The 11,479-nt window shown below is 47.8% G+C and overlaps 1 non-coding gene and 1 pseudogene across 1 annotated transcript; one reads left to right on the forward strand and one right to left on the reverse strand.

Annotated features, from left to right (window-relative positions):
* Positions 1-2,357: 2,357 nt before the first annotated feature.
* LOC132899012 (U2 spliceosomal RNA) lies at positions 2,358-2,479 on the forward strand (annotated as a pseudogene).
* Positions 2,480-2,747: 268 nt separating this feature from the next.
* LOC132899226 (U5 spliceosomal RNA) lies at positions 2,748-2,861 on the reverse strand. Its single transcript, XR_009656669.1, has one exon. It is a non-coding gene; the product is annotated as a U5 spliceosomal RNA (small nuclear RNA).
* Between the last annotated feature and the right edge of the window lie 8,618 nt (positions 2,862-11,479).

Here is an 11,479-nt window from a genome sequence, read left to right on the forward strand (position 1 = left end):
GCGCTGCTCCATCGGCCACCCCGAGGCTTCGGCGACCTGTTCGAACAGCGTGATGAAAGCCTCAGGGTCGTCCTGCGGGCCCATCTTAGTTAAGGTGAGGGGAGACGGGCCCGCGGCCGGGGCGCTGGTGGACCCCGCCGACGCGAGGAGACGCCGGAACGCCTCTCGATCTTCCTGCTCAGCCAGCACCAGGGCTTCGAAGCGGCGCTCCTGCTCCTTCTGGAGCGTGATGAGTGCCTGGTGCTGGCTCTGCTGAGCCGTGGCGAGGGCGTGGACCAAGTCCGCGAACGGGGAGGATTCCATGGGGCTGCAGGACTGATGCTCCACCTTCCCGGGTTTCGGCACCACTGTAGCGTGAATAGCGTGTGGGTGGAGCACAGAGGACGGCAGGACAGAGATCAGGGTTTACAGAAGGCTTTATTGCCGCACTTTTCAGTCTCGCAATATAAACAGACAGTCAGAGACACGCACGCACACACTGTCGTCTCTGCTCGGGAAGAAGCTCTCTTCTGCTCTCCCTTTCCGTCCTTAAGTAGGGCGCGGTTTACTGGGGAAAACACACACAAAACACAGGTTAATTACCCTCAGGTGTCGCGATTCTGCCACTTACCTTCCCCGACTCCGCCCTCCTGTCACAGAGCGGCACTTGACCACGCCCCCACTGCCACAGTGAGAAATTTAAATTTTTAGCTCACCTGGACTAAAAGTCTGGTGGGCTTATGCCATGGGCTGCTGAGGTCAGTGTAAAAAGGTAGGGATGGTTTCCTGCAGCAGAACTTAAAAAATGTGACAAATAATATCTTGAAACTTGTTATATAGCATGGGGGATAAAGAAGACTCTGTCTTCTTGTCTTTTTTAACTTGTAAATTTCTCAACCTCATGCTTTTTCCGTGTACATCTCATAGATTTCTTGTCCTGAGTTTCCAAGCGCTACATAATCAAAAACTGGAATTGTGTAAACAGGAACTTACAAATATGTGCAGCATGATAAGAATCCTTTAGAGTTTTAATTGAAGTCTTTTTGTTGATGGTATCAAAGGGTCAATTATAAAGACTTAAGTGTAACATTTTTTGAAGAAACTGCATCTTCCTCAGCAGCAAGAACTCACAAGCAACAATACATGCACCACTTTTTTCAGGTCCCCATGTTTTCAGATGAGAACCTGAGCTTTCCCCCTTCAGAAAGCCTGTTAAAGGCCCCAGTGAGAGCTGAACTAACTATCCCTGGTTTTCAAGGCCAGTTCTGTAACCACTGAGCTACAGAGCCTTAAACAGGCCTATATCTATTGTATTGCTCTGGCTCACCCTGAACAGTGTGACGGCCACCCTGTGGACCTCCCACAACCTGCTGGTGGGGAAGCGGGTGACGGTGCCCTTGCACACACTCGAAAAGCTGGTAAAATCTTTGCTGCAGGAGGCACTGCATGCCCACAATCAGAGGAGGTGGCCAGGGTCACAAGCGGGGGTGGGGGGGCCCGGCCACCACAGTACTCAGCTCTTGTAGATGCCCACCAAAGAGATGTGAAAAGCTACAAGGATGGAGCAGTGCGCAAAGAGTGAGGATCTCTGCTGGGTCCTGAAGTGGCAGCTATGCGCATTCTGGGGGTTGGGGGGGAGCCAGCTTGATAGTGGCTCACCCTGGTCCTGTATGACAGAGACTTTTATTTATTTTCTTTTATTGGCTTGCATTCTATGCTTGTTTATTTATTCATTTGCTTTTTAATTTATGAGTTAACAAAATCTATTAATATTCTGTACAAAACTGGTTTGTGAACAAAGCATGGATATATACACACACACACACATTGTTAGGGTTTTGCTAGGATTCAAACCTGGTTCGTTGGTGTGATAATCCAGCAAACCCCCACTAGGCCACCAGGGGGATGACTCAAATGCAGAGGCGTGAGGTGGAAGTAGAAAAAGTATCAAAAGGTTTATTTATACTATATACACTATATACAGGGCAAAACAAACAAAAAAAAAAAAAAAAAAAAAAAAGAGTTATAATCCAACACTGGGAAGACAAAGGGAAAAATAAAATATCAAAAGTTCAAAGTCCAAAAAGGAAAAGGCAAAAATGCAAAAGCTCAGAAGATCCAAAAACACAGTCACTACTAAATCCAAAAGAAAAGCAAAGTGCAAAACAAAGAACACAGTACAGAAGAAACTGGACTGAACTCAGGGGGTATAAATACACAAACTAAATTGAACACAGGTGAAAATAATCAGGAGTAAACAGGCAATTAACACAGACACAAAACACAGGAACAGTGGTGGCCTCTAGAGGCCAAAACAAACATGACATGAAAAGGAAATAACAGCGGCCTCTAGAGGCCAAAACAGTCCCAGTCCTAACATATATAATGTAGACATTATATTAAACAGATTTTTAGAACAGAGAGCTGGATTAGGGGCTTGCTCTTTCTGCTCCACATATCAACCTGGTATTGTAGTACCTCCAGGAATAATGCCTTTGTTTAAAAAAAAAATTTAAAAAGTTAAAGTGTGTCACTTTAACTTTTGATGTGTTCACTGATTGACGATGATAAATTAATTATTTTAGAGTAGGGAGCTGGAATAGGGGCTTATTCTTTTCGTTCTATGCATTAACATGGCACTGCAGTAGCTCTAGGAATGGTGACCTTGTTAAAAAAACAACAACAGCTGAATCGTTTTGGGTGTGTGCACGTGTGTGTTTCCATGCAAAAAGCTCGATATTTCTCATATTTGACCACCAAAAATGTCCAGCTCCGCCAGAGCAAAGCCTGCAAAAATATGTTGAACTCATTAACATTTCTCTCCCCGGAAATCTTTAGTAAAAGGCGAAAGATTTATGCGTCAATGAAGAGAAACCTGAGCTGCACTTAACACTGGATCAGGTTAGTGACACTGAGTGCGTTTACATGCACATAGAGAAAATCGAATTTCTGCCGTTGCTCAACTGAAATCGAAGTTCTAAATGCCATGGATACACCTTAGCTAGGCTGAAATTGAACCAAACTTGATTTCTCGTAATCGAGCTACACGACCTAGATTATGCGATTTTTGCCGAGCTACTTAGTGCATGTATACCCTATCAAGCTACTTACTTCAGCACTGCCCCTTCCAGAAGTGACGAGTGACGAGACCACAAGCAGGAAACACGACAGCCTCGGTCGGCACGACAACAGTAGTAGCGAGCAGTAGAAGAGGTCAGGAGGAACAAACGAAGAAGAGAAAATGGCGAGCAGAAACATGCACTTCTGGAGCAATGAGGAGCCAGAGTTCATGCTCATTCAGCTTAAGGAGTTGAATATATTAAAATTCATGGACGGGAGAAAAACGCGCAGTGGAGAACACAGAACTGATAACTTTGTTTACACTCTTGAATAGCTCTTCTTCATGACGACAACCAGAAGTGTACCAACACGATGGGGCATGTAGCGCCACCTGTGGCTTGGGTGCACAATGTACCTCACACAATAGCTCGATTTCCTTGTGTGCATGTAGGATTGGATTTCTCTGGCACCCCTGCTGGGACCCTTTGCTCGATTACCGACAGCAGCTCGATTTGGATGTGCATGTAAACGTACTGACTGTATTGGAGGTGCAGAAAGCTGGTAGAGGGTAAGGTGGCCTGGGCCAATCTCTTACACCTTTACAGCTTTGTTAGCCATTGCACACAGACAGAGAAATGTCTGACTAACGACCGTTTTTGATAGATAGATTGAAAGAAGGGTTGGGGTGGGGGTGTTGAATGTTGAAAAGGAACAGTTGAGTGTTGTGTGATTTGTCTCATGAAAAAGTAGGGGAAAGAATTACTGCAGACTAACGTTCCAGTTGCTTGTTGAGCATGGAGAAAACCAGGAAAAGCACTGCAAAAAAGGGTAGCCTAAATATATCAACACTCAATTTGAGGAGAAAATTACTTAAAACTAGTGAAATTATCTGTCCATGCATCAAGTTAATTTTACTTGATTAGAAATCTTGAAATAAGATTTTTAAATCTAGAAATAAGTAGTCCCAGATAAGTAATCAAAAGGGTTAAAATGGGTTAAAAATGCTGATTTTTAGATCAAATTACTTGAAATCAAACTTAATACAGCCCAATAATAAGTGAAATATACTAAATATAAGCAAATAATTCTCTTTTTATTTTTTGTATTCTTAATTGTAGTAAATTAAGGCTTAAGAACAAGAAAAACATTACCAATTTAAGTAAAAATTATGTAGTATTAGTGCAGTATGATTAAACTGTATCTTGACACAAGTTGGCTCATCTTGAAATAAACCTAAATCCATATTAAAACTAAACCCAACAACTTAAAACCAGTCCTTATTCTTAGAATATACATCTTGACTGATTCTACTGAAATCACAACCAGGACTTCAAGTATGATAAATATCAACATTTAGTAAACTGTCAGGAATAATAACTACTGTAGTAATTAGTTATAATATATATAATATAATATATAATAATATTAATTATATTAATTAGAGCCTATCAAGATGGCGGCGCGTCAGGACGCAGCAGCTTACAGCTGTCCTTTCAAGTGCACATTTTTGTATTTTTTGTGTGTTATAACTGTTTGTTTCGCGTCACCTACGGACTTCAACACAAGATACACCCATATGGATCTGATAGACATCGGCATTCGGCAAGAAATTATCATTTCAAATGACTTTCATCGCGCTTACAACATTCCGGAGGAGATAGCGGGGGCACCGGGGTCTCCGTGGATTGTTATTGGGTCTGGCAGACGAAGGAGGCGGAGACGCGAGAGGAAGCAAAAACGGGGCTGCAGAGCGGGCCTGCTGAACAAGCTCAGGAAACAGCCACTCAAACCTCCGCTACCAAGCCTCTATCTCTCCAATGCTAGATCCCTGGTACACAAAACGGACGACTTGGAATTACAGCTTGCTGGTAACCGCTACATTCGTGAATGCTGTGCAATCATTATAACGGAGACATGGCTACAACCGCTAATCCCCGACGCTTCGGTGCAGCTAGCAGGCCACACGCTACACAGATGGGACAGGAATAGCGACTCCGGGAAAAACAGAGGAGGGGGGCTCTGCGTTTACGTGAATGAAGGTTGGTGCAACAACAGTACAGTCTTAGACAAGCATTGTTCTCCTGACCTAGAGTTCATGTCCGTAAGATGCAGACCCTTCTTTCTGCCGAGGGAGCTAGCAGCTGTTATCATCACTGCAGTCTACATACCACCGGATGCTAACGTCAAAACCGCTCTCTCTCTGCTCACAAACAACATTAACAACCACCAGTGAGCCTACCCAAACGGCACACACATCATTGCAGGAGACTTCACTAAGGCAAACCTCAAAACGGTGTTGCCTAAATTTTACCAACATGTGAAGTGTGCAACGAGGGGAGTAAATACTCTGGACCATGTTTATTCCAACCTTAAACATGCCTACAGAGCTATTCCCCTCCCCCACCTCGGACAGTCTGACCATCTCTCCCTGTTCCTACCCCCCGCATACACCTCCCTCAGCCGGCAATCAAAGCCACAAAGACGGACAATTACCACCTGGCCTGATGATGCCCTCCCCCGACTCCAGGACTGCTTTGAACGAACACAGTGGGAAGTTTTCCATCACGACGACCTGGCCACATACACGGATGCAGTGCTAGCTTACATCAAGCACTGCATTGACACGGTCACCGTGGTAAAGACCATTCGGGTGTTCCCGAATGAGAAACCATGGATGACCGGCCAGGTCCATGCACTCCTACGTGCCCAGGATGCAGCCTTCAGATCCGGCGACCGAGCACTATACAGTAGGACTCGGGCCGACCTGAAGAAAGGCATCAGTGCAGCCAAAGTGGACCACAGGAGAAGGATTGAGGAGCAGCTGACAAGCCCCAGGCAGCTGTGGCAGGGCATTCAGGCAATAACAAACTACAGGGGCTGTGCTGTGTCAGCCGGGGACTCAGATGTGGCACTTGCGGAGGAGCTGAACAGCTTCTTCGCCTGCTTTGAAGCTCAGGCGCAGCACACAGCCAAACCACCCCCCGGACCATCTCCCCAGCTCCCACTACAGCTCACACCTCCCCCCAGCACTCCACCCCAACCCCCACTTCAACCGACAGCAATCACTGGCACTCCCCCGCTCACTCTGAAGGTCGAGCCTGAGGATGTGAGACGGGTGCTCCGGGCCGTAAACCCCAGGAAGGCAACTGGCCGGGATGGCGTACCAGGGAAGGTGCTCAACGCCTGTGCTGACCAACTTGCACAGGTCTTCACGGACATCTTCAACAGGTCACTGGAACAAGCCATCATCCTGACCTGTTTGAAGTCTGCCACTATCATCCCGGTCCCCAAAAAGTCACCCACAGCCAGCCTCAACGACTACCGCCCCGTAGCACTCACCCCCGTCATAACGAAGTGCTTTGAGAAACTGGTCTTGCACCATATACAAACTTGTCTCCCCCCCACCCTGGACCCCCACCAGTTTGCATACAGGCCTAACAGATCGACTGAGGATGCAATAGCCACTGCTCTCCACTCTGTGCTGAGCCATCTGGAGAGACAAGGGAGCTATGTCAGAATGCTCTTCATCGACTACAGCTCAGCTTTCAACACCATAATACCGGACATCCTGATCCCCAAGCTAACCAGTCTGGGGCTCCCATCATCCACCTGCTCCTGGATCAAAGACTTTCTAATCAACCGACCCCAACAGGTGAAGCTGGGCCGCCACCTTTCATCTGCCCGCACCCTCACCACTGGCTCACCGCAGGGCTGCATGCTGAGCCCACTCCTGTACTCGCTGTACACATACGACTGCAGCGCAACCCACCCAGAGAACATCATCGTCAAATTCGCTGACGACACAACAGTGGTGGGGATGATAACAGGGGGGAACGAGGGGGCCTACAGAGATGAGGTCCTGAACCTGGAGAGGTGGTGTGCAACCAACAACTTAGCACTGAACATCTCTAAGACAAAGGAACTCATCCTGGACTTCCGGCGGAACAGCGCTACCCCTGCCCCCCTGTATATCAACGGCGAGTGTGTTGAGCGAGTGCAGACCTTCAAATTCCTGGGTGTCCACATCTCTGCTGACCTCTCCTGGTCAACCAACACGTCAGCCCTGGTCAAGAAGGCCCAGCAGCGGCTACACTACCTCAGAGTGCTCAAGAGGGAGCAACTGAGCACAAGCCTGCTGGTGACCTTCTACCGCTCCACCATAGAAAGTCTGCTGACCTACGCAGTGTCAGTGTGGCACTCTAGCTGCACAGTGGCTGACAGGAAGAGGCTGCAGAGGGTGACCAACACTGCACAAAGGATCATCAGCAGCCCTCTGCCTTCCTTAACTGACATCTACAACTCTAGATGTCTGAACAGAGCAAAAAACATCATAAGGGACATCACCCATCCTGGCTTCCATCTGTTCAACCTGCTACCCTCTGGCAGGCGATACAGGTCCATACCGGCCAGAACAAACAGACTCAGGGACAGCTTCGTTCCTAAAGCAGTCACCATACTCAACTCCAGTCTGCACTGAGGAACTGGTGCTTTGAGAACTGGCCTACCTGTGAACTGTTCAAAAGGTAACTTTGTGTATGCTTGTGTGTGTATTGCATCATGTCTTTTTGCACTGTCAATACAAATGTCACCTTATCACTGAATGCTGCTATCACTAGCCATTTATACTACTGGAGTATTGATGCCAATATACTTGAGCTGTAGGTATGTGTGTATATATATATATATATATATATATATATATATATATATATATATATATATATATGTATATGTATAATGTGTGTATATATGTATATATATATATATATATATATATATATATATATATATATATATATATATATGTAAGATTGTATGTGTGTTCTCGTGCATAGCTGAACTTATGACCTGTTCACATCCTGGTAAACGTGCATAGCCGCGAGAACATACTTTTTTGCTTTTCTCTGTACCTTCTAGTTTCACTGAAACCACATTCCTGGACCCTCCTGTTCTAGGGGGTGTACATTCTGCTCTTTCATGTATAATAAAACAACTCCTTATTTGGTGAGTTCACCTTGTGCCCTCGGGCCTCTACTTATCTTGTCACGCAAGCTTCTGATGTATATAAACCCTGCTCTTTCTATGTATCACTGAGCAGTGCATGAATAAACCAGACTGATTCAATTCGTGTGGTTCGTTCCCTCCCTGCTCCAGAGCGCTCTTACGTCAACGCATCTGAACTGAGACAGACACAGGTTCTAACAATTTGGTGACCCCGACGTGATGCTCTCAATCAGGTAAGACATGTTTGATTGACTACCTGGTTGGCAGTAGTTTCGTAGTGTCCTACGGAGGACAGTTTTCCCTGGTTCGAGTCCAGGAAGAGCGCGCTATACAAATTTGTACTATATTTGTTGTCTGTTCCTCTTCAGATCCGTTTGTTGTCATTGTACGATGGGAAGCTCGTTCCCTAAGCCTGCGCCAGGGGAAACCCCGGCCGAATGGATGACTAGGTGCGGTTTTGCTTATTATGTTTCTCCCTGGCTCGATAATTTGGCAGGTTGGACTGAGGCCAACCCTCAAATTCCTTCCTATCCTCGTCAAGGTACATTCGATCCTGGTTATCTTGCATCGGCCCATCGCATGATTTATGAGGGATTAGGGGACCCCGGCTGGGATCGCCCGTATATGCGGGATGGATATGCCAAATGGTATGATATGAAGAAGATTTGGGATAATTTTAAACAGGCTTATACTCCCCGTTCAGTCCTGAAATCCATCCCGAAGCCTCGGGCTGCACCCGTCACCAAGGAAACGGAGGAGGCGGCGCTAGGAAAATCCAAATCTCATTCTGCTCCTCCAGCCTCGTTAGATAGTAAACCTCCACCTTATAGTAAGGCTGGAAAAATTACTGGTAAATCGTCGTCATCTGTAAAAACGATTCCTAAAATTTATCCGTCCCTGGCTGCTGTGTCTGCGTGCCCCCCCCCCACGGTTGACAGAGGGCAGCGTCCCGGGGGGATAAAGGGTGCGCCTGCATCAGCCAAGAACGGCAAAGACGAAGAAAGTAGTGACGATACCGATGATGACACCGATGACGATGATGATTGGGATAATCCTGACGATGTGGGACCAGACGCCGGCTCGCATCCTTACCCGCCACAAAATGCTGCTTGTGTATGGGTCGCAAAGCGCAGTGGTATTGATATAACTCCCCCGTCCCCGTCGGCTCTTAAGGACATCATCTCACTTCTTCCGTCACCCGACAAGCCTCTGCTCTTCGTTGATCAGTTAATTAATGTTTCTCGTAACTGTCAGCTAACGGGAGCTGATTACCGGTTTATTCTGCAGAATAAATTAGGAGGCGCATACGATGAGACGGCCCTGTTAGAAAACGTACAGGTCCTCCGCCCCGTCAACGATATTGCTGTTAATGTTAAGGAGGAATTGCCTCCGGTAGGGGAAAACGGTCGCCCTCGCCAGCGCACCGTGTCTACCTTCTTTTGGAAAGACACGCCGGACGCGCTGCAGCAGCTTCGCGAGCAGTTGACGCGATACCTGCTCGCCTTAAAACAAGCAAATAGAGACCTGTCACAGGTCACTAATTGCAAACAGGAGCGTTCTGAGCTGACGTCGGCTTTCTGGAAGCGCTTTGGGGAAGTTTGGCAACATTTGGGAGGTCTTGAACTTGATTTGGCAAACCCGAACCCAATGTTCTTGTCCACCTTTCTGTCTAATTGTCGCCCCGAAATACAGAGCGTATTAAAACATCACTGGAGTGACCGGAATAATCTGGTCCTCCGTCAGGCCGGGGAGCGGGTGCGCACGCTGGAGAGCGATGGTCTTTTAGACTGTAAAACGAATAAAGCATGTTTATCCGTCGTGCCGGGCGGACGAGCGGAGGGACGACAGGAGAGGGGTCGCCGAACGGGACCGCGCGGCGGGGGAGGGAGGAGAAATGGAAAGTGCCACTATTGTGGAAAAGAGGGGCACTGGATAAGAGAATGTCATGCGAAACAGCGAGATGAGCAGGAACGTGAGAAACTCGTCATGCGCGCCGGTTCAAGCCCCACAGGGCAGAGAGATCCTGCCCGCCCATAGGGCTGCCCTCAGAGCGATGAAACCCCGACCGTTGCTATGTTAAATCTTTTATTCAGCTCCCCTCTTAACGAAGATCTTCCCACTATTGTTTTATGCCTGGCAGGGACTGAATATCCTTTTTTACTCGACACCGGGGCTACCATGTCCTCAGTGGGGAGGGAATATGCGGGTCCTTTATCTACACGGTCTGTAAGCTCTGTGGGAATAGAAGGGGTTCCTTTCCATTCCAGTTGCACGCCCCCCCTTTCTGTTACTTGTGCCCTTGATCCTTTACTGAAGTTTTCTCACTCCTTTGTTTGCATGCCTGATTGCCCTTTTAACCTGCTTGGACGGGATCTCATGAGCCTCCTAGGGCTTTCTATTTCTTTCAGTGGTTCACACATGGTTGTTGACGCACCAGACGACACTTCGTCGGCTGCTCTTGCCCTCACCTCCCTTTCTCTTCCTCATAATCTTCTTAATGCTGCTTGTGCCGTTACACACCTCACACCCTCTCTTTCTGACCTTCCAGCTTCTCTTTGGGCGGAACATAAGGACGAGGTGGGCTTTGTTAACTGTACCCCTTACGAGGCGGTCATTAAACACTCTTCGCCAGTATATGTAAAACAGTACCCCCTTTCCCCAGCTAAACTGTCTGGCATTGATGATGTTCTGTGTTCTCTCCTAGAGCAAGGTGTGGTTGTTCCCTGTGTCAGCCCTTATAACACCCCAGTGAATCCGGTGCAGAAGCCCAACGGCACGTGGCGTTTCACCCAGGATTTGCGTAAGATTAATGAGTTAATTATCCCAGTCGCCCCATTAGTTCCAGACGTTCCCTCTCTTATGGCCTCGATTCCGTGTGAACATGCGTTTTTCTCTGTGATTGACCTCTGTTCTGCCTTTTTCAGCGTCCCTGTGGGCTGTGAGACGCAGCCCCTGTTCGCTTTTACGCACAGGGGAAAGCAGTACACATGGACCAGGTTACCCCAAGGATATGTCGATTCCCCCGCGGTTTTTACAGCCGTAGTGAGGGACGCCTTGGCCGGTTTGTGCCTCCCCTCGGGCTCCTCCGTGCTCCAGTACGCGGATGATCTTCTGGTAACGGCGGAGGACGAGGACATTTGCGCTACAGCTACACTTGCTCTCCTCTCCCTTCTGGCGCAAGAAGGTTTCAAGGTCTCACGAACTAAGCTTCAGTTCTGCCTCCCCACTGTTCGATATCTGGGTCACGATCTCTCCCAGGGCTCCCGCAGGCTCAGCCCCGAGCGTGTGCAGGTCATCCTAGACACTCAGGTGCCTGCCACGAAACACGCCCTCATGGCTTTTCTGGGACTTATCAATTACTGCCGCCAGTGGATTCCTGACTGTTCCACCTATGACAAGTGTCTGCGCTCTGCAATTCTGCACTCGGACCCTTTGA

Source organism: Neoarius graeffei, chromosome 1, assembly GCF_027579695.1.
Source record: "Neoarius graeffei isolate fNeoGra1 chromosome 1, fNeoGra1.pri, whole genome shotgun sequence".
NCBI classification, from domain to species: domain Eukaryota; kingdom Metazoa; phylum Chordata; class Actinopteri; order Siluriformes; family Ariidae; genus Neoarius; species Neoarius graeffei.